The 24,779-nt window shown below is 39.1% G+C and overlaps 1 protein-coding gene across 7 annotated transcripts in view; it reads left to right on the forward strand.

The window, feature by feature from the left end:
• The window catches only part of plce1 (phospholipase C, epsilon 1), a 103,980-nt gene that overhangs the window by 15,206 nt on the left and 63,995 nt on the right, over positions 1-24,779 (forward strand). The gene's annotated exons all lie outside the window — the stretch shown is intronic.

The following is a 24,779-nucleotide window of genomic DNA, read 5'->3' on the forward strand; positions in this document are numbered from 1 at the left end:
CGGAAACTATGTTTTTCTGCTTTTGATATTTCAATGTTTTGAGCATGGCGTGTGAGCATAATTTTGTCTTGGATCCTGGGAAAGTGGAAAGGGTTTAGGTCAGCATCCATGCTGAACTCTCTTGAGGGATGTAGCATTCCCAGAAGTAATCTGTCTGGGATGTGTATTTGTGTGTGTGTGTGTGTGTGTGTGTGTGTGTGTGTGTGTGTGTGTGTGTGTGTGTGTCCATGTGTCATGGAAAGCAAACAGCTTACAGGTTATGGCAGTTTATGCTGTATAATTACATTAGGCCACTGACAAAAAGAGAAAGCGAACTGTTTAGTTGATTCTGATCAACAGGTCTACACTCCTGGGCAAAAAAAAAATTACAAAAAAATTAATTATCTTAATTTCGAACCATTGGTCAGAAAATTAGCATGAATTAAACAAATTCACTCCTGAGACCTCTGCTCATTTACTTTTGCTGCAGTTTGGGGAAAAGCTAGAAACAGGGAAATTGACACAGTCTTCTTGTACAAAAAGTAAAATCATGATAATGATTCAAATGTTTGCTGTAAAAATGGAAGTGGTAGCTCAGTGTTTAGGACGTTGGAATTCTGATCAGAAGGTTGTAAATTCAAATCCCACTTCCGCCAAGCTGCCTCTGCTGGGCCCTTGAACAAGGCCCTTAACCCTCAATTGCTCAGTTGTGTGTGTGTGTATATATATATATATAAAAAAAAAAAGAGTTAAATACAAGTCGCTCTGGATAGGAGCATCTGCCAAATGCCACAAATGTAAATGTAAAATTCAAACTAACACATGTCTTTGTGTACAAAATCTCAAAGTAAAAATAAAATAAAAATTAAAAAGAAATAAATTGCAAGTTTCCCACAAGACTTAAACATTTAAAGAAATCAAAGGGAAAAGCTATCCCATAAGTTACTTTATCTATTTGTTTAATTCTTGCTAATTTCCTTACCAATGGTTTGTTGTTAAGACTTAATATTTTTCCATTTTTGGGCTAGGCCTTTTGTTTGCCTAGCAGTGTACATTCAACACACAACATTTGAACTATATTTCTTAAAAATCTCTTCCTACAAATCTCTCTGACCGATGTAATAATACCGTAAGACTTTGCTCTACCAAAAGACCATGATTCAGTTCTAGTGAATGATTGGAAATCTCCACTACTGTGTAATACACGTGTTGATGCAGGATAAATGTCAGGTGTGTGAGTGGGTGTAAATGTGGTAGGACAGCACTGATTATACACACTGCTGGAAAGAGAAGGCATGCTAGTGCATGCCTTTGGTTGAGTGACAGTAATTGAGATGCACGTTTGGTTGCCAAGACGATAAAGCTCATTGGAAAAAATGGATCAAAAAGGTAGAAGAATCCTGAAAAGCAGGTGCTCTCCACTGCTCTTGGAAGGGTCTCTAACATCTCCACCCCACCGTTTGAGCTGCTGTTAAAGATTTGTTTTGCTGGCATTGTTTATTTGGACATCTGTTGGGGCCTAATACCCCAGTATAGTGACGTAGACACTATACTGTAAAAACAGCACCGTCAATCGGATGTAATGTTGAACCGAGGTCCTGAATCTCCATGGTCATTAAAAATCCCCCATTGGCCCTTCTCTTTCATGGCCCCCTAACAATGGCTACATCACTCCCTCCTCTCCATTAATAGTTGGTGTGTGGTGGGTGTTCTTGTGCACTTGTGGTGGATGAGGAGATCCCCCCCCCCCCCCCACACTATGTGAAGCACTTTGAGGGTCTAGAAAAGCACTATATAAATTTAACTGTAAACATTTGAACTATATTTCTTAAAAATCTGCTCCTAAAAGGTGCTTTTAGTACTCTTAGGACTGATCGATGGAATTTCAAAGGTTTGGGGTATTCGTAAATCTTATTTATTCAAAACCAACATCAAAAAAAAAAAATTAATTCACTATTCTTATGTTTAATGGTTTAATAAACCAATAATGTCAAATGGTTTGTTTTTAGAAGACTGTTGGAATTTCCTAAACGTTTTGGCTAATGGAGCCTTGTTGCTTTAAGTGGTCAGTCATTAGGGGTCAGTAGAGGTCTGTCACTAGGACTACAGCCAGAGATTTTTCATTACCATCACTGTCCGGAAAATGATGGGCCTAACAGTAAAATAAGTCAATTACATAATGAATGTGCCGTTATATTATAGCATTGTTGTTTTATTCTGCTCATTTACCTATTAATTGGATGCCGTTTCACTGATTTTTATGTAGCGCCTTCTAATACATTACTCTGGGTAAATAAATAACTACTTTGAAAGATTTATGAATAAATTAGGTTTATGAGTATATTATAATACTGTCTGCTTATGTTTTTTATTTATTTATTTATTTTTTTACAATTATTATTGAAGATATGCTGAAAAGGTCACTTTAGAGAAAGCTTCACCATATCTATCGATCATTCTATGTGTGTGTATGTATGTAAATAAATAAATAAATGAGTTACTATAGCAACGATAACCCATTAGAATGAGCGAATTTATATAAACCTTGCAGCCGGCTGTCCTGTCTTTGGAAGTTAGTCAGCACCTTCTGACCAGTCAGAATCAAGCATCAAGCAAGAATATATAATCTATGTAAGGGATAATCCACGGCTAGGTGTGCGTTACATGATTTTAATGTAACTCGTACCTAGCCATGGATTATCCTGCTTATACCATGGTCACTTTCCAGCATTGACAAGTTAAAGTGGTCATTGATGTTTGCAGTAAAAATTTGACCAAAAGGATAAAAAATAATGGTTCATTTGTGTTAGTTATTGTAGATACGGGTCGTTAGATCTATAATTCTGTACTTTCTAAATCATACACAGAGATAAAGTAGTGCGATAAGATTACATTTATATGAATGAACTGTAGTATATAGCTATGAGAGAGCAAGAGAGAGGGATTGTGCGTGTGTAAACCTGCGTCTGTGTCACGTCTCTACTAATAATGAAGCTGTGAGTTTCACTACTGTATGCAACTGTAACTGTACCGTAATTTTCGGACTATTGAGCGCACCTGAATATAAGCCGCACCGACTAACTTTAAAAAGAAATTTTTTTTTGTACATATATAGGCCGCACTTGTCTATAAGCCGCAGGTGTCCACGTTGTAACATGAGATATTTACACAGAAAGATGTTACACAAAGATTTATTTTTAACTTTTAATTAAATACGTACCGTAAATGTTTTTTTTCCGAACAGTGCCTGTAACACGGCTAGTTAAAAAAATAAAAAATACAGTTGCCTACCAGGAAAAGTCATTGATCGCTATCTTCATCTTCCTCCTGCGCACTAAAACCACTAAAGTCGTCTTCTTCAGTGTCGGAATTGAACAGCCTCAGAATTACCGGCACTTCGTCACACACTTCCTCAGTCTCTCTTTCGTTGTCGCTCTCAATGTCACTTACGTCTCGAGGCAAATTCAGCCTTGAGCTTGTGCTGTCCTCTTCATCACGCAGCAGTCCAGCCTTTCGAAACCCGCTGGTGATGGTAGATTACTGGACACTGCTCCACGCTGTTAGGATCCACTGGCAGACTGGAGCAAAAGCTGCTCTTCGCATGCTTACATCCTTCTTCGACAGCCAGATCGATTGCCTTTAACTTGAAAGCTGCATCATATGCATTTCTTCGTGTGTTTTCCATGATGAGGGGGTGTGCATGAAGCGCAAAATGACTGAGTGCGTTTGATTAAATTCGAACAGTTTCATTGGTCCACTGTGACCTGTTCGGTAATTTCATTGGTCCGATGTGACGAGGCCAAATGTTTTGGCGGCATGAAGCTCGTTAGCCCGTAAAAATTCATAAATTAGCCGCGTCATTGTTTAAGCCGCAGTGTTCAAACCCTGTGAGAAAAGTAGCAGCTTATAGTCCGGAAATTACGGTATGTTATTATGGTTACATAATTGTTTATAGTTTATAGGCAGTGCATTAATTTAGACCAGTGATTAAACTGACCGAAATGACCTGTGCATAGTACAGTTTGAACACACACCTTTCAGCCAATCAGAATCGAGTATTCAGACATACAATGGTATAAAATTTAGATACCTGATAGTCCCATTCATTGTATTTCTGTCTCATGCCCAGTATTCTTAGGATAAGCTCTGTATCCAGTGCATATTCGCTCCCAGTGCATATAATCTGTCCTATTTGAAATGCACTGTAGTTTTTTTTTTGTTGTTGTTTGTTTTTGTTACAGTTTTGAAGGAGAGTTGCATGTGTCCTTTACAATGTGGTTATGTAAACGTTTTTTTTAATAGAAATTTTTTTTTAAATCCATTTCCAAACCCTATAATAAATTTCAGATGCCTAGCATGTGTTGTTTTCCCTGCTATAATCCAACTAATCATCTAGTTAATGTCATTTCTGAGTCAGTGTGGGTGTGTTGGAGCAGAGATACTGTAAAAACAGTAAAACATGCAGTGCAGTCTCATATTAAGTAACATGAGATTAGTCCGAATCTAATGTAGAACGATTGCACAACCAGAGCACAAGAATAAGAAAACTAACAAAATCACACAAAACATACAACAGACACTGGAGTAAATACCAGCGTGTGTAAGCAACAACAGTATTTCTAGATTTTAATATGGCAGTTAAAGTCTGTATTTTGGGAATATTTAAATGAACATTGTGCCTAAACACCCAATCACACAATATTTAGCACTGGATGAGAGTTCTGTTAAAGTTTTAATAATATGGCAGCCACAATTGAATGAGAGATACATTAATAATTAAAAAAAAGAAAAAAAAGAAAAAGAAAAGATTTTGAAACCAACATTAGTTAAAGCCCAATGCCGCTGTTGTAGAGTAGAATGCAGATGAGCTATAAGGCCAAAAGTGTGTGTGTGTGGACACCTGACCATCAAACCCATATGTCTTACTTTCCCATAAAGTTGTAATTGTCCCACAGTTGTACTGGCTGTGTTTGTATGCTGTAGCATTAAGATTTCCCTTCACTGGAACTACAAGGCTCAGACCTGTTCCAGTATGGCAATGCCCCAGTGCACAAAGTAAGGTTCAAGAAGACATGCCATATTTGTTAATGTTGAATTGGAAAGAACTTGAGCCCTGAATTCAACCCCACTGGACATCTTTCTGATGAATTAGAGTGCCGACTGAACCCCATATCTCCTTGCTTGATCTCAGTGACTATGTTTACATGGACAGCAGTAATCTAATTATTGACCTTACTCTGAGTAAGATAATAATGTGATTAAGGTGTTTACATGAGTCACTTTTAGAATACTCCTGTCATGTTCCTGTTTTACATGTTTTACAACATAATTAGATTAACAGCACACGTCATTACGTCGCTCCGACGTCCCTCCAGAATTTCACGCGTCAACATACAATTCGTCTTCGTTATGGTAACATATACAGTTTTGGGTATTTTTATTTAATTTTTTTTACGAACGCTTCAAGTGCAGTTAATTATTTGTCATGCTGTACATGCAAATAGACAACTGCTTGAAGCCGTGGGCTGCGTCTCAAACCGCGTACTTACCATCTATATAGTAGCCGAGATACATGTATTTTTCCCCCACTACAGGCCTATAGTAGGCAAGTATGCGGTTTGGGACGCAGCCGAACTCTCTTGTTCGCCGTAAAATGTTGAGAACTGCCGTGTGTGATCGTGTCCTGTCTCAAAATGCGGTGAAAACTCCCACACGACGTTCATAATGTGATTAAGGTGTGTACATGTCTGTAATACACGTCCATAATGCGACTAAAACAGGAGTACTCCACCTGTCTTAATTCGATTAGAGCTTAATTCGAGTATGACCTTAATTAGATTAAGGTAAGTAAAAATAGCTGTTTACATGGTAGTTTCTTAATCAAAGTATGGTCTTAATCGGGTTAAGAGTGGATTATTGTTGTCCATGTAAACGCAGCTATTGATACTCTTGTGGCTGAACGAACACAAATCCTCACAACCACATTCCAAACTCTATTGGAAAGCCTTCCCTGAAGAGTGGAGATTATTATAACAAAAAAGGGGAAACCAACTCTTTGTTAATGCCCATGGTTTTGGATTGGACACGTATGGATGTGGCGGTCAGGTGTTTGGCTATAGCGTGTATGTGTACAGAGGTAGACATGGAGTAGTGGTGCAGTTGTATAACCACATTGTGTAGGTTCTGTGGAGTGTTACCATTCTCTGTGTCTGATATGTCTGCACATTTCAGGTTTAGCTAGTATGGGCGTATCCTGTCTAATCTGGCAATGCTGCTGTCTGTTCATGAGATGAGTGATCCACTTGTTGCTGTGGATTCTAATGGAGTTAGTCATTTTTATACAACTACTTACTGTACTGTACAACTACTTACTTACTGCTGCTTGTCGTTGATGTACAAGGAAGATGTACAAACAGCCATGTAAACTTAATATAATTTACCAGGCACTTGCCTATTCAGTCATACAATGTCATCATATTCAAGCACAGAGACTGCTGACTTCTAAGGGTCTCAATCCCACAACACGGATGAGATTTGTGTTTGAGTTTGATTAACATGGCACAACTGAATGAGATGATTTTTAAGACCATGTGTACTGTAGTGTATTAGGCTTGGGCTAAATTTATTATGATTTACCATTGTTAAATAATAATAATAAAAAAAAAAATAAAAAAATCATATTTAACGAATTGATATCTAATATGTACTGTTATGGCTGTCAATCTTTTACAAACAAATTGGTTGTCTAATGACCAGAAACATTGAGATGGAATGTTAGAAACACAACATTTCAGACCAAGATCCTTGTGAGTGCTTCTGAGGCTGTAGTGAAACCAGTGGATATTCCAAATGCTTATCTATAATATAAGCTACATATAATTGCAATCAAAATGATTCGACCCCCATTGCAATTCAGGTTTATTATCAAAATTTACAGACTTTCAGCTGTTTGCAATGAACAAATTAAACAAAAGCAACTGAAATAGTTCAACAGTGGCTTCAGTGGCTTCGAGTGGTTTCCCCAAATTCAACTGAAAACTTACAATGACTTCTCCAGTCTCAAAATTATTCAACCTCCTGAATAGGATCCCTCACAACAGCACAAATATGCAAAACAGGTGTTGTCTCAAGCATACCTGGTGTGACTAATCAAGGGCTTCATTAGTTGCACCAGGTGTGCTTGAGCTTGAACACATAAAATACCTGAAGTGGCTATGGGCAGAAAATAAATGAAATACCTGGACTGGATAGAAAACACATGAAATACCTGGACAGGGCAGAAAAAGGAAACTGGCTGCAACCAGATTTGTGAGAAGGCAGGCTGTGAAAAACCCTCGAGTGACTGCAAAAGACCTGCAGCAAGACTTGGTGGCAACAGGCACTGAGGTTTCAGTGAGCACAGCAAGGCGTGTACTAAACGCAGAAGGTTTCCAAAACAGAAATTCAAGACGTACACCACTACTGACCAAAAAGCACAAGAAAATTCGGCTCAATATAATATAAATAAGCCACAGAAGTTTTGGGATTCTGTTCTGTGGAGCGATGAAACAAAACTGGAACTTTTCAGCACGATGGATCAGCGGTATGTCTGGAGGAAGAAGAATGAAGAAGGAACTCTCTGTCCACAGTCAAGCATGGTGGTGGCTCAGTGATGCTCTGCGGCTGCTTTGCATCCTCTGGCACTGGAAACCTGCAGTGTGTGGAAGGCAAGATGGATTCATTGAAGTATCAGGAAATCATAGGAGAAAACATTGTGCCGTCTGTGAGGAAGCTGAACTTTGGGTGTCATTGGACCTTCCAACAGGACAATGATCCCAAGCATACCTCAAATTCCACCAAGGCTTGGTTGCAGAAGAAGTCCTGGAAGAGTCTACAGGGCCGTCACAGTCACCTGACTTGAACCCCCTAGAAAATCTCTGGTGGGATTTGAAGAAGGCGGTTGCAGGACCCAAACCCAAGAATATTACTGAACTGGAGGCCATTGCTCATGAGGAATGGGAGAAGATTCCTCAGGAACGCTGACAGAAGCTCTGCATCTCGTTTGCAGCAGGTCATAACAGCAAAAGGGTGCTCTAATAAATACTAAAGATGATTGCCATGAAGAGGTTGAATAATTTTGAGACTGAGAAATCATTATAAGTTGCATTTTCAGTTGAATTTGGTGAAACCACTTGAAGCATTTGTTGTGTTGAACTATTTCAATTGCTTTTGTTTGATTTATTCATTGCAAACAGCTGAGAGTAAATTTTGACAATAAAACTGATTTGCAATACGGGTTGAATAATTTTGATTGCAACTGTACATGTTGTACACACTTTTTATATAATTGTGTAAATTTAATTTTAAATAATTTTGCGATGACCGATACAGCATATCAGTCTGTCAGTCTGACTTGTACAGCATATGAATCCATGTACAAGTTTATGTTCAATCTAAAAACATTTTTACTTGGATCTGTTTGAACAGATTAGTTTTCCCATATGCACATTTATGTTACTGTTATCCATCCATACTTTAAAGAGTTGTCTCAGATGACTTTTTACTTGATATAGCATTAACCTTATGCCTCATTGTAAAGAAATGAATAATCCTTAAATGGCCGTGAATGCTACTCGGTTCTGCCCCCTTCTGAGCATATTACACATTAGTCTCTCCCACTCTGAAAAGCTTCTCAGGAATGGTTGGTATTGCAAATGTTTGATCTGTCTACACAGTTGGACCTTTTCCAGATTCCTTTCACATGAAGGATGTTAAGGATATCCGGTGTCATGTCTAGTGTTTCACAACACTTTTGCCCCTTCTGCTGGATCCAGAATAAGGAGTGGCGAAATGGCACATCTGTTATGTAAAGAAGCCGTGCAGTGGGTAGCATTGTCTGGGTCAATCCTGAACTCAAACCCATGTTCACCCCATTGGGTTTCCTCCAGGTTCTCTGGTTTCCTCCTGCTGTGCAAAAACATGCAGCTTGGTGCCCTGCAATGCACTGGTGTCCCATGCGGGATGAATTTCCCCACCTTGTGCCCAGCTTACCAAATTTGCTCACTTTGTGCCTAGGGATAGGCTCAGGATCCAGTGTGACCCTGAACAGGATAAAGCAGTTACTGAAGATGAATGAATATTAATATTGTGCCTTTCCCAAACTCCACATTCAGTCCACTCGATCCTCTACTTGATACTTTTTCAATACCGACATGATCACACTAACCAAGCTGGCTCTCTTCAAGCTTCTAATACAGCTACTGAGGATCGACTTGGTACTTGCCGTTTTGTACTGTAACTTGAAGGCTTGATATTTGCTACATTGTATATGTGCATAGAAATAGGATGGCACTAAAATAGCTTTAGCTCTACGTGAAAAGTAAAAGGTTCGAGTCCAAAATGAGAATTTTCCACATGTACACAGTACCGAGTCTCTTGGCTTGGCAAATCAGCGTAGGATAAGTAGTACGGTATGTCGAACCACACATGACACACACACATAAAATATGTAAAGTACAAAACAGTGCAGCTGACTCACCATGTTCATGGTATTCATGGTATGTTTGTCATTGTCGTGTTTTTATTCCGGTGGTGGGGGTGTTGTTTTCCATTCAAGATGTAAGGATAGATTTAATATTTTTTGTAAATTGCAGTTTTAGTGGTCATGGTGTAATACTTGTACGTGGCAGATACCAGTGATGTGTCAGATACAAGGTATCTGCAATTTTTTATTTTTTTTTTTAAAATAGGGTCACCAAAACCAGCAAATACCAATTATGTTTTGTTGGTGAATAAGCAACAGCAACTGGCTGAAAGTACTTTCAGTGCAGCTCGCATTATCATTTCAGAAGAATGTGTGTTCATCATTCCTTGTAAGTCTTGATTCTTCTCTGATCATCTTTATATGTTGCCATATTCATTTGGGAAGACACCATAGAAGGTAGACAGCATTATTAGGAAAAGTTAATATACTGTCGGGGGGTTGGGGGGATTCTGTCCCATTCATAATGCACTATTAGCACTGCTGTCATAAGGTTTATTGTCTTGTACCAGTTCTGTTTATTGGATGCGATTGGCATGAATGTTTGAAAAACATGGCTGACAGAATGACCATACTGATTTTTATTAATTTATTTAATTATAATGTCAGCGTGGTACATAAAACATGTATAGATGGAATAAGAAAAGTGTTATAATTTGTGTTTATTTAAATCCAAAGTCCTTTTTCTATGTTCTGTATAAAAATAAATTGTGAGCCGGGCAAACAAATCACTATGAAATTGCTTCATGAGGTCTAAATTAGCAAATGTGGGAATTTAATTACTTTTAAGGTATTGAAGGTGCCAGGCACACTGTACTGTTTCCTAACAAAGAGATCAAGAACATCATACTTGGGTACAATTAGGATTCAATTCTTTACTGTCCCACTAGGAGGCACTGTGCTACAGTATCAGAATGCTTCTGAGCACAGGTACAGAGCAGGGAAATAACGTGCACTTTGTGCAGCTCACCTTCTCAGAGTAAGACCTTTTTATTTATTTATTTTTATTTATTATTTTTTTTAACTTGTACTTACTACACAGATGTGAAATGATTGATGTTTGTATGGAAGATGGAGGTTTACAGGTCTCATACACCATTGGATAAAGATTCACAGTACCTCTTCAAGACAGTTTTGTTGTTTTTACTGCTTGTGTGTTTGTTTTGTTTTGGTTTTTTTTGCTCTTCTTGCTGGTAGGATTGTCCATGTTTGGTTCTTAGCTTGCCGTGGTCTTGCCATGTCTCTACATTTCATTATGGTGCACCTTTCTACAATCTGTTAAGGATTTGAAATAAGAGCATGTTGTTTAATATTCATTCATCTTCAGTATTTATCCTGATCAGTGTGGAAATGGATCTGGTGCCTCTCCTAGGAACACTGGACACGAAGCAGGAATACAGCCCGGATGGAATGCCAGTGCATCACAGGGCACCATGCACACACGCACATTCACACACTTGTTCATACCCAGGGGCAATTTAGAGTTGCCAGTCCACCTACCGGCATGTTCTTTGGAGGTGGGAGGAAACCGGAGAACCCACACGAAACATGGGCATGGAGAGAAAATGCTAAACTCCACACAGGCAGTAACTTGAGCTGAGGATCGAAGCAGTCGTGAAGCAGCGACATCACTGTGTACATCAATAATATTGAACATTGATATTTCTTTTATGCATCTGCCACTAGGTGGAGGAGGTGTTATGTTCTCGTGCTGAGAGATTTTTGTTAGCATGGGCTCTCAAGAACGATTGGTTGAATGTTTGCAGGATTTATATAGAATTATGATTATAACCAGCAGATGAACTAGATGATTTAGATTTTGGAATTGATCCAGAAGGGTTCAAGGTCACATCAAGGTCAACTGTCTGAAATAGTTTATTTTTCAGTAGCTTCCTTCCTGTTTGAAGAGTATACAGGGGCATACAGAAGAGGCATACAAATTAGTAACACGTACTAGACTTGTTGCAAAATGCAGCTCTTTTTTTACTTGTAATATTTGCACACACCATGTCCAATCAGTAACGAACACGTGATGTTAAGTAACAGCCATCCTGATTTGAGTTAGGTATTTTTTTGTTTTTGCTGCTGTTTTTATATTTTTATTATTTATTTAATTTTTTAAACATTCGAAATGGCATTTCTCATTTTGTTTTTTTTCTTGATTGCTTTTGTGTGTTTTTGTTTTTTTTTAAATTTGCTGTTTTGTTTTTTGGTTTCTTAATGTCTTTTGCACTTAAAGTGCACCTATTATGGATTTGAAACGTGCCTAATTTTGTTTTAAAGGTCTCCTACAATATATTTACATGCATCCAAGGTCAAAAAACACTTTAATGTGCTCATAATTTAAATTGCAGCGTTACCTTTTCCCCCCCAGTGTCAAAAATTATTCCTTCAATGATGCGTTCTAAAAGATTCATTCTCTCAGAGAGCATACTCTGCTCTGATTGGTCAGATGTCCCAGTCTGTTGTGATTGGTCTACCGCTGTCAGCAAGCAGACAATTAACACCAAAGGCGGGGCTTTTTGTTACAAACCTACCTAGGTTAGTACAGGAAGCAAGTCTGGAATTACTAACGACTCGTTTCAGTTGTTCAGAATCGGTTCCTTCTTTTGGGAGTCAATAACTCAGTTTGTCGTGCGCTTTGATTTTTGAAAGTTTGCAGACTCTTACATTCACAAACAGCTCTACATGAAAGGTAACATTTGAAAAACCATAATAGGTGCACTTTAAGGCCTACTGTCCTCCGGACTGGTAGCTGTTGTGCGATAGGCCTATATCTTATGGTAGAAATTAAAAGTCCATTGTTTGGAGACTTGAATTTGAATTTCTTTGTGATTTTAAATAATTGTTGTCTTGTTACTCCCCAACAGCCCCAACAAAAGGCCCTCAAAAAAAACCCCAAAAATGACAAAAGCAAGTGCAGACATCATATAACGCTGTGAGTATTAGTGAGGTTTTCTTGTTGTCAGTTCAGTTCTGATCAGCATGACAACAGCAAAGATTGACAAGGCTAATTATGAGGATCATGCTGCAGTCCTTGGCTGTAATTCTCACATGTCTAATCCCATAATTAAGCCATAATAAAGCAAGACTTAATATCCACAGAAGGCAATTAACCAAGCAGTTCATGCACATAAGAAGAATGGCATATTTGTCATGGATTTAAATATAGCTGAGTTTATTAAACATCTTCGGAAACCTAACACTCTTGTTTGGACGTTTTTGGGACACTTCTTTGTGTTTAAGGAAAGTTCTCGTGGTCGATATTATTTTTGGCATCGTGACTAGGTTTACAGCTAGTTGCTGATAACGCTAGAAGGATGTGAACGTGAAAAGGCCCATATTGAGACCAGGGTTTAAACCGAGGCCGTCTAGAGATTACTCCTGGTCAAGATTGCATCTCCCTTGTATGATTGCCTCATAGCCAAATAAGGGGAGCCCGCCCAAAAGCTAGACTAAGAGCTCCCCCAAGTCCCTCCTCTGCTTCACTCCCCCGGTCTCTGCAATTGATATATTTTCACTCCTAGAGCAGGAACACTAAGAGACTACACTACTGAGCTCTGTGGTGTGATTACTGCAGTTGATTTTCCTGCATATCGATGGCCAGCCATAGTAAGTACTGAAATAATGCGATTTGGACCAACTGCTTTGCCCTTACCATGTATTTGAGGTGTTTATTCCTCCTGGTCATTGATTATGAATGAAGCAGTTTTGCTAAAGGTATTTTTCTGACTAGTCTCCTTTACTGCAAGGTATATCCTGTACTAGCTGTGTTTATCTTCTATAGGCAGTCATAGTTTGTGGTTAAAAACATACCAGCACACTTTACTCAATACTGTTATCTCACTTTTAGCTTGTTATCAGTCAGTGTTTTTTGTGTGTGTGTGTGTGTGTGTGTGTGTCTGATTTAGAGGATCAGACAGTTGTCTGTACTTGACAGGACCTGACCAGTCACATCAGGGTCAGTCAGATTGGACAAGTGTTTGTAGGTCATAGGTCAGGCTCAGGTGTTTCTACATCCCGGAGAATTGAATTTGAACGTGAAATGCATTAGGAGTCGTTTTCAGAATGTCTCATCACTGTTCTCATCACAGGTGCCAAGATTGGATGCCAAATCTCTGTTTAGGTTTGGCACCGGTCAGATTTTCATTCAAAGCTTGGTCCTGTGACGTAGGATTGGGTAAGACTGGCTTGTGAGAGAATGTTCTTGGGTTGCAGTTTTAAATTTCAGGCCTGATTAAAACTGAGGTTTCGTCATGTGCCTGTTTGCATCTGTTCTAGCACTTGTTCTTTGTCCGAGAGGTGATGTTTGTTGGTAAATGAGACCTTTTTAGCTGCACCCATGATCGATCTACATGAATAGAAGAGGGCTTTGGCTGAACGCACATTGTGATGACGTCACATGACACGCCCTGGCCCAAATCTGCGGAAAATCTGCAGTAATTTAGAAAAATTGCAAGCTCCTGTGAATATCGCGGAGTTTGCTTGATTTTGCGTTCATTTCTGCAATCTCAAAATTGCGAAATCCTGGAGGGACGGAGTTGTTATTGTTGTTGTTATTGGTATTATTAATCAAGCATGGCTCTGATCAAACATGGTTTGTATTCTGTGACAAGCAGCACATGTTTATTTTTTTTGGGGGGGGGGGTGGGGGGGTTGTATAATTGAGTGAGGAGTACAATGTGACCTCATGAGAAAGCAGCATCTCCCTCTGTCTCCTGCACTTGACCTCACGCTTTCCCCTTTAATGTGTCCCAGTTTTGCTCCATCACTCTCGGCCCCACGTTCCACCCTCTGATTCCTCCGAACTAAATGCTGTCTCTTTCCCGCAATCTCGCTGTTTGTTTTGTTTTCCCATGGCCTTCTTGACTTTTTCCAAGTGTGAGCATCACAAACCTAATGTGTGCGAGTCTTCCTTTAGTTTTGGTTTCCAAGCTAGACTGTGTAGTGTGTGTGTGTGTGTGTGTGTGTGTGTGTGTGTGTGTGTGGTGTATATGTACACTCAGTGGCTCTAGTGAGACGGCCCCATGTGAAATTCAACAGGAGATTAGGAACCTGTGTGTGTGTGTGTGTGTGTGTGTGTACATGTGTGCGCGTGCATGTTTGTCTCTGTGTGTGTGTTTCCAAAGCAGCACTGCAGCTCTTGCCAAGCATCAGCTCTGAAACCTTTCCTTCTCTGCTGCAGCGGCTAATCACGCATGTGACTGTTTTACGCAATTAAAGCCGACAGATACTCGCCAGTGTTTGTTCAAATGGTTGCAAGTCGCCGATTTTGCTGACAAAAGACCACATCTGTGCTATGTGAGTAAAGCTTGCTTTGTTTTAGCTGTTTCATTATTATTATTATTATTATTATTATTAATTAATTTATTTATTTTTCTTTCAAAAATGTTACATTTGGACCATTGTTTATTGTCCAATTCATTTTGCCCTACCAGATTCTAACTTTGAACTCGACTTCGCAAAGTAAAATTCCTAATGCTAAAACTGACCCTTGCTTACACGTTGGAATAAGAACTGTGTATGAAAGCTTTTCTTAAAGCCCATGCTTTGTTCAAGCCTTTCAATTACACTGCGTGTTTTATGACTTCAGGGGGTGAACACGGGTCTTTATCACGTTTTTGTCAGCGTCTGACAGAGAAAGAAATGGGCCACACTCTCTGCAATCATTGTTACGTGTGCTGTTCACTGACCAGTTTAAGGTCCCCTAGTGACGCGCTTGAATTGTGGGAACAAGCCGTGGTATTGTTGCTGTTGTCAGCAGCAGTAGTTGTTGCCTGACTCTGCTCACAGTGACACAGTGGGCTTTTTTTTTTTTTTTTAAATTTAATTGTTTTTTGCTGTGTGCTGATCCTCATGTTGGATGCACTCTACAAGAAAGTAGGGCAGAAAGCATCTTTCAGGAGATTTTGATTATTATTTTTTTTTTCAGAGGGAGAAATATTCCAAATTGTGTTCAAGAAATCTATGAAGCTGAATTTCTTATCAGTTATTCACATCTGCCCATATAGACTGCATGTGCCATTGTGGGTGTGTGTGAGAGAAAGGGTTTGTTTATGATGTGCGTATTAAACACACTCTAAAATGTTGGTCGGTCACATCCAGGCCAGGTTAGGTTTTATTCAATGTTTCTGTCCAGAACAACTCGGAGAAGTCCATTGTATGAGAGTGCTTTCATCCTGCATCCAGTCTTTTTTATTATTATTATTATTATTATTATTATTATTATTATTATTATTTTAAGTAAAGGGTGAACTCTAGAAAGATCCATTCTGATCACATACTTTTTTGCACTGTTGTGAACTGTTAAAAATAACCAGATTATCCCTCTGGAGGAAGTGTTTTAAGTTTCCGTGTAAACCCCTGCAACACAGAGTTGCTCTTTCAGAGAGCATTTCAGTTAAAACTCCTTTTCTTCTGTATTTTTGTGATTATTCTTTTGCGTAGTGCTCCGTGCCTTTGTAAATGCGGTACGGTTGAGGTCATAAAAATTGCATGTTTTTTTGTAGATACTGCCTTGAACAAGCTAATTCACATAACGGATGTTTACAGTGCCCCCCAGTAATACTGGCACCCTTAATAAATATGAGCAAAGAAGACTGTGAAAAATTGTTGTTATTGTTTAACCTTTTGAACCTTTGTTAAAAAAAAATTCACAAAAATACTCTGCTCTCATGGATATCAAACAACAATTGCAAACACAACACAGGTTTAGGGGGAAAAAAAAATCTTTGTTTAATATAGGTGCGCAGCAATTATTTGTTTAATATAGGTGCGCAGCTCTGAGTCTTCTCCTATAACGCCTGGTGAGGTTGGAGAATACATGATGAGGGATCTTAGAGAGTTCCTCCAAACAGAATCTCTCCAGATCCTTCACATGTCGAGGTCCACGCTGGTGGACACTCCTCTTCAGTTCACCCCTCAGGTTTTCTATGGGGTTCAGGTCAGGGGACTGGGATGGTCATGGCAGGATCTTGATTTTGTGGTCAGGAAACCATTTTTGTGTTGATTTTGATGCATGTTTTGGATCATTGTCCTGCTGGAAGATCCAACCACGGCCCATTTTAATCTTTCTGGCAGAGGCAGTCAGGTTTTCATTTAATATCTGTTGATATTTGATAGTCCATGATGCCATGTATCCTAACACAATGTCCAGGTCCTCTGGCAGAGAAACAGACACAAAACAATAAAGGGCCACCACCATATTTAACTGTCGGAATGAGGTACTCTTCCATAAGGCTACGTCTCTGTGTGTGTTCGTGTATGTGGAATAGGAGGATAGTGCATTCCTCAGAGTGTGTCCAGCTACCCTGTGATGCTGCAGTTGTGCCTGGCTTCATGTGTCTCGAGAGAAGCATGCACACAATCAAGGGACACCTTGACTGATGTAAATGTCACACACAAAAAAAGTCTTAAACTACAAAGGCTGCAAATCAGGTACCTCCAGGTTGCAGTTTAGTCCAAAAGGCCATACCGAACATGCGGTACACCTAAACCGCTTTGGAACTCGTCACTTGTTTAGTGAATATATAGAGCAAATATCAGTTCTGACCATCAGATTATTCTAAACATGCATGGTCACTGTGATCACAATGTTGGTTAATCCAGTAAGACAATCCTAAACTCTGTTGCAGCTAGAACTTTCAAGAAGTTTGGATTTTAACCAACGTTAGATTGTGCACTGCTTCAGTTGGGATACTGGCTGAAATATCGAGCTGACATTCAGTAAAGCTTTTGCTGTACACTTGATATCTCTGCTCAGTATTACAGGACAAAGTTTAACTGCAGTGGAAATATGATATTTGATTGTACTATATTTAAAGACGCTTTTTTTTTTTTTTTTTTTTTTTTTTTTTTTTTTTAACCGAATATCTGTTTGTTTAAATTAGGCAGAAGACATATCCCTAATCGCACACCAGGCCTTTCAAAACAGAAAGGCCATCCAAACTCATGTTCTAATACAAAATCTTTACATGGTCAATTCTGAATCCCTCACCTCGGTTAGTTTGGACGCCTGGGCTTTTTCAGAACTGAATAAAACACTTTGTGCGCGTGCCAGAGCATGGCTCAGGCTTCCACATAACAGTTCGTTCTGTTCAAAACAGCCCGATGAACGCATACCTCCACTGATAGATGTCGTTATTACAAGCAAAAATGTAACGTTTGGGAAAAGCTTTTGGTGAACAAGTTAGGGTTGGGGTATACACGGATATCTTGCAAATAGAGAGACTTTAATGAGTTTTTCCAATAATAAAAAAAAAGCAGAGTGTTTAAATATACTCGTAGCAACACAATTTGGACTGACCATCAAGATGAGACAGCAGAGTTTCTGTTTTAACTAACAGAGCTAACAAAGCTAGTGGTTGTCAGACGTTAATAAGCTTCTTCTCGGCCAATGAGCATGTTAGCAATGAGATCCTGCACCTGTGGTTCCAAAGGCTACAGTACGGAAAGTGTCCCTTAAGGGTTCTTATAATGGTAATTATTAGGGATGTACCGAAATGAAAATTCTTGGCCGAAGCCGAATATAATGAAAAACTTGGCCGAATACGGAACACGCTTTTTTCGTGTTCTTTCCATTTATTTTGCCATTTTTTTCACCATTGCATAAATTAGTCAAAATGTGCTTTTTACTATTTTGTCTTGCTTTTCAAAGAAAAAAATCTATTAAAAAAACTACAATTTCAAAATATTTATTTAACACTGAACATTTTTTTTTCAGTCCAGCAGGCATACAGTGAGGGGAAAAAAGTATTTGATCCCCTGCTGATTTTGTACGTTTGCCCACTGACAAAGAAATGATCAGTCTATAATTTTAATGGTAGTTGTATTTGAACAGTGAGAGACAGAATAACAACAAAAAAATCCAGAAAAACGCATGTCAAAAATTTTATAAATTAATTTGCATTTTAATGAGGGAAAAAAGTATTTGACCCCCTCTCAATCAGAAAGATTTCTGGCTCCCAGGTGTCTTTTATACAGGTAACGAGCTGAGATTAGGAGCACACTCTTAAAGGGAGTGCTCCTAATATCAGTTTGTTACCTGTATAAAAGACACCTGTCCACAGAAGCAATCAATCAATCAGATTCCAAACTCTCCACCATGGCCAAGACCAAAGAGCTCTCCAAGGATGTCAGGGACAAGATTGTAGACCTACACAAGTCTGGAATGGGCTACAAGACCATTGCCAAGCAGCTTGGTGAGAAGGGGACAACAGTTAGTGCGATTATTCGCAAATGGAAGAAGCACAAAAGAACTGTCAATCTCCTTCGGCCTGGGGCTCCATGCAAGATCTCACCTCGTGGAGTTGCATTGATCATGAGAACAGTGAGGAATCAGCCCAGAACTACACGGGAGGATCTTGTCAATGATCTCAAGGCAGCTGGGACCATAGTCACCAAGAAAACAATTGGTAACACACTACGCCGTGAAGGACTGAAATCCTGCAGCGCCCGCAAGGTCCGCTACTCAAGAAAGCACATATACATGCCCGTCTGAAGTTTGCCAATGAACATCTGAATGATTCAGAGGACAACTGGGAGAAAATGTTGTGGTCAGATGAGACCAAAATGGAGCTCTTTGGCATCAACTCAACTCGCCGTGTTTGGAGGAGGAGGAATGCTGCCTATGACCCCAAGAACACCATCCCCACCGTCAAACACGGAGGTGGAAACATTATGCTTTGGGGTTTTTTTTCTGCTAAGGGGACAGGACAACTTCACCACATCAAAGGGACGATGGACGGGGCCATGTACCGTCAAATCTTGGGTGAGAACCTCCTTCCCTCAGACAGGGCATTGAAAATGGGTCGTGGATGGATATTCCAGCGTGACAATGACCCAAAACACACGGCCAAGGCAACAAAGGAGTGGCTCAAGAAGAAGCTCATTAAGGTCCTGGAGTGGCCTAGCCAGTCTCCAGACCTTAATCCCATAGAAAATCTGTGGAGGGAGCTGAAGGTTCGAGTTGCCAAACGTCAGCCTCGAAACCTTAATGACTTGGAGAAGATCTGCAAAGAGGAGTGGGACAAAATCGCTCCTGAGATGTGTGCAAACCTGGTGGCCAACTACAAGAAACGTCTGACCTCTGTGATTGTCAACAAGGGTTTTTAAACCAAGTACTAAGTCATGTTTTGCAGAGGGGTCAAATACTTATTTCCCTCATTAAAATGCAAATCAATTTATAACATTTTTGACATGCGTTTTTCTGGATTTTTTTGTTGTTATTCTGTCTCTCACTGTTCAAATACAACTACCATTAAAATTATAGAATGATCATTTCTTTGTCAGTGGGCAAACGCACAAAATCAGCAGGGGATCAAATACTATTTTCCCTCACTGTAGACTACCAACAAGGCACAATATAACTTTAAATAAATATGTTAATAAAATAAAAATATTTTTATGTGGTCATCTTTGCTCCTCCCTTGAATAGCCGATGTTAGGCCTGTAACTGACTGCTATAAGAATGTAACACTCTGTAGCCTACAACAAAAAAGTGCATTGACGACAGTGCAAAAAATGGTTCTATTCAGTTATACACGGCTGATTATATTGGGGATATATTCCGCTCTCGTCCCTGTACACCTCGCCTAGTATTATAGTAGATATAGTATAGTTAGATACGTTGTTAATGTTATGTTCCTTTAAATAAATACGTCTTTACCTGCTTCCGTACTCTACGTCTCGCGACGTGACAGAATACTCCGGAACAGAAACAAAACAAATGCACGTGTCCACAGTAAACAATGTCACGGTTGTCAACATCCGAAGAGCATGCGCTCATGCATGTAGCTCGTGCATGCGCGCGCCTCCTCATCGCTCCGAGCACGCTGAGGGAAGTAGAGGTCGTGTAATTCGCGCGCCTCACTCTGGTTGCTAGGCTATTTGGCGCGTCATCAAACACGTCATTGTTCGGTCAAATTTATTTGGCCGAACACCGAAAGTGCCTTTTTTTTTTTTTTGCTAATTTCAGCAATAAGAATAATTTCGGTTGCCGAACATTCGGTGCATTCCTAGTAATTATAGTAGACTTAATATTTTTAATTTGCATACAGTTGAGGTCGTAGGTTTATATGCGGCTTGCAGAATCTACAAAATGTTAACAATAACAAAAAACTGCATGTAACAAAAATAATATTAATTTAGTACAAGCTCTGAATTTCACATAACAGGTGTTTACATATAGTCCACAAGACACAATAATAACTGAATTTATACAAATGAACTAGTTTACACACGCTTGATTCTTAATACTGTGTATTGTTACCTGCATGATCCACGACTAGTTTTATGTTCTGTGAGAGTTCTTCATGAGTCCCTTGTTTGTCCTGAGCAGTTAAACTGCCCACTGTTCTTCAGAAAAATCCTCCAGGTCCTGCACATTATTTACTTTTTCCCACCTGCTTTTATTAGCTAGCAAGGAAACTATACAGTCTCCAGTGTAATGATTTTATAAAAGTGAAGATTGCATTCCCCAGGGTTTAGTTATTTCCTATGCTTCTGAAAGGATTGTATGCATAGCCATGTTGTGTGCAAAGCCATCCAGAGCACAGACTAGGTAAGAGACCAAGCACAATGGCTGAAAATAATTGCAGGCCTTGAATACTGAAAGTCCTTGAGCAGTGACTGCACAACAACCCGCATTACAGTCGCTTCCACCAAGATCCTGCACGACTCCAGCAATTCAACATCCTCAATGTCTGTGCTATGTTACAGCATTGAGATGCAGTCCATGTTCATTTGCTTTATGTGGTACATTTGAGGAACATTTATTCTGAAATTGTTCCACAGTTTGTAGACATTTTTCTGCAGATTGGTGACCCTCTGCCCGTCTTTACTTCTGAAAGACTCTGCCTCTCTAAGATACTCTTCTTTTTTTTTTTTTTTTTTTTATTATTCCCAATCATGTTACTGACCTGTTCTCAGTTAACCTCCAGCTATTTCTTTTTAGTAACACTTACTTTTCCAGCCTTTTTTTGCCCCCATCCCAACTTTTTTGAGACGTGTTGCAGCCATCCAATTCAAAATTATCTTATTTTTTTTCCTTAAAATGGTACATTTCCTCAGTTTAAACATTGTTTTCTGTGTTCTATTGTGAATGACATATGGGCTTATGAGATTTGCAAATCATTGCGCTCAGTTTTAATTTACATTTTATACAGCGTCCCAGCTTTTTAAATTTTTTTTATTGAGGTTGTACAAGTAGTCTATTCTATATGCAATTCTCTATTTAAGATGTGTACTCTGAAACCTTATTCTGTCCATGCATCCATCTCTGCCATGTCGTCCTCCTTTACCTACCTACCCTCTTGCTGTTTTTAAATCGGACATACGATCCATATTAGCAGTACATCAGACACAAGCTTTAATCTGCCCTTTTTGCTATTAGCTAGTAATTGCTCACAAACATCTGGGTCATTCAAGATTGTTCATTAATTTAAGCCCCGAAATGAATATGACCTGATCGAAAAATAGGCAAAGGAGAAATACAAGGAAAACTGTTTCCATTTGGAATTTAAAAATGAATGAATTCAACATGCATCAGCCAGATGCCTTCAATATTTTCAGAGTTGGACTTGTATCACTGCATCATCTATCTTTGCAGCTAACTGCTTATACAGCCTCAACTTATAAGCATGAGCTCATTATCCTGGGGATTTATCGGAGCGCTTACTGCATAGCTACAGCTGTGTAGGTAGATCCGTGGCTCAAAATTGGCTTTGGATCATCAAGTGACTATGCAATGACTGGAATGCTCAGCGTTCTTGTTTTCACAGTTGCTGAGAATGTGTAGTGAATATTATACTTTAATGGCAAGTTATTTAAACTTGTTAAGTTTCAGTTCCTGTCAGTGACCACTGTGTGATTTTTAAACTCCAAATACAAATTGGGCCTCTGCCAGGCCCATTCCAGTAATGACTAAAAGCCATTGCTGGTAAATACTCTTGTGGAGTGCCAAAATGCAATGTTCATTGTTAAAATATAATAATTGAGCCATTTTGATTATACCAATGAACTCATTGATAATAAGCCTCATGTTTTCCAATGTGTTCTGCATGTCTGTAAAGTGCATGCAACAACTTTAACGCGTATCCCGTATCCAGTTGAACAAAATATAAACAATACATTTGTTTTAAAAATTGAAGAGTTTTTATTTGTTCTTTGAGATATTGTGACTCGCACAGTTATAATATAACATTATAATTATGCCTCCGCAACTAGAATCTGTCCGAAATTCTCATCAAGACGCAGGTTCTCAAAAACGACTGGTTGAATGTTTGTAGGATTTCTATGAAGTTATCATTGTTACCAGCAGATTTAGATTAAGGAACTGATTTAAACAGGGTCAAGGTCACCGCAAGGTCAAATATCTAAAATAGGACTATTCAGTTCCATTTAATTTGGCTTTATTTGTATAGCGCTTTTAACAATGAACATTGTCACCAACAGCTTTACAGAAATATATAAATTTAGGATATACATTTTTAAATTGCCAGATTTATCCCAAATGAGCGAGCCAGAGGTGACTGCGGTGAGGGGAAAACTCCGAGGCGATATGAGGGAGAAACCTTGAGAGGAACCAGACTCAGAAGGGAATCCGTCCTCATCTGGGTGACACCGGATAGAATTATAAATAATTCTCTTCTATAACTGTGTACTACAGTACATGGTCAAAAAATGGATTTGCGTAACCAGGAAACTCGTTACACTTTCACATGAAGTCTACTTTGTTGACGTTATCCGCTGTTCAATGATTGAGACTTGAGTGCAGTCCTACAGCTATCATAGCAATTGTAGTCCTAAGCCATCGTGGCAAAATTGTTGTTCTCAACTGCAGGCCGAAGCCGTCTTCATGATTTTTAAGTGGTACCATCCTCAGTAATGTCAGTGATGTTCAGGAGAGAGATAGAGAGAGATTATTAGGTAGCCTAGACTTGTTGGTGATGGAGGCATGCCTGAGTTCTACTTGTTTAGTAGGTTAATTTTAATATGCATCTTTGTTAGTGTTTTTATGTCTGACTCTAGCAGTCGCTATAAATTGCCACATCATGCAGTGATTTAAAATGACTTTTAAAAACCCATAACCACACTACAAAATGAATATAAGGATTCTGGATTAGCTAAACATCGCTGTATAATACAGTTTACATGGCTATTAATTTTTACTAGCCAACAAGTATATAAAAAAATACTTGACTAGTTGTCTTTTCTATAGTTAAAGCAAAAACTAATCCAGGATATTTTTATATTTATTGATATTTTTAGGTTGATTTATTAATTTAGTTAAATGATGATAAACTACAGCAAACAGTGGTTTTTAGGCTACAATGTTAACGATAAAATAAACCGATCAGTGCAGTAAATTTCCAAAAATGGTGAACCCATGTATCTCATTACACTACTTAAAATGCACTCACACATATGGATGAGGTGACTCTTCTGTAATTGTTGATTCTGAAACTGAGCGTGCACAGCATGGAAACTCATGTCCATCAACAGAGGTCTCCTTATAGCTTATGATGGTTGGAGGATGCTGTAGAAATGACAAAAGGTTTTTCCAGGCTGACAGTAATCCAGAGTCGAACCGCCGTGTTTCACTCCAGCCTCAGCAGGATGTGTAAACAGTTCTGGGTTGTCTGTCCTGACAGTCTTTAAACTAGCTGAATGAAGTTGGATATTGACATGCATGCTGTTGGCACTGAACGCGCTTTTTCACACAGCACTAGTCTCAACATTTCAGTTAGCTTTAAAGGACAACAAAAATGAATGCAGTACATGGGATTGGTCAGAATTCCTTTGGGATCCTGTGCCCATGATGGCCTCAGATTCCTGTTCTTGGCTGACAGGAGTGGAACCTGATGTGGTCTTCTCCTGTTGTAGCTCATCCTCCTCAAGGTTCAATGTTTGGTGCATGCTGAGATGCTTTTCTGCTCACCACGGTTGTAAAGAGTGATTATAAAGAGTTACTATATCCTTCCTGGTAGCTCGAACTAATCTGGCAATTTTCCTCTGACCTCTCTCATTAACAAGGCGTTTCCCCGCACAGAACTGTCGCTCACTCAGTGTTTTTTGTTTTTCGCACCACTCTGTGTAAACTCTAGCGACTGTCGTGTGGGAAATTCCCAGGAGATCACGGTTAAAGTCACAGAGATCACACTTTTTCCCCATTCTGATGTTTGATGTGAGCATTAACCAAAGCATTAACCTGTATCTGCATGAGTTTCTGCATTGCGCTGCTGCCACATGATTGTCTGACTAGATAACCGCATGCATGTAT

This window comes from Ictalurus punctatus, chromosome 13 (assembly GCF_001660625.3).
Source record: "Ictalurus punctatus breed USDA103 chromosome 13, Coco_2.0, whole genome shotgun sequence".
NCBI classification, from domain to species: domain Eukaryota; kingdom Metazoa; phylum Chordata; class Actinopteri; order Siluriformes; family Ictaluridae; genus Ictalurus; species Ictalurus punctatus.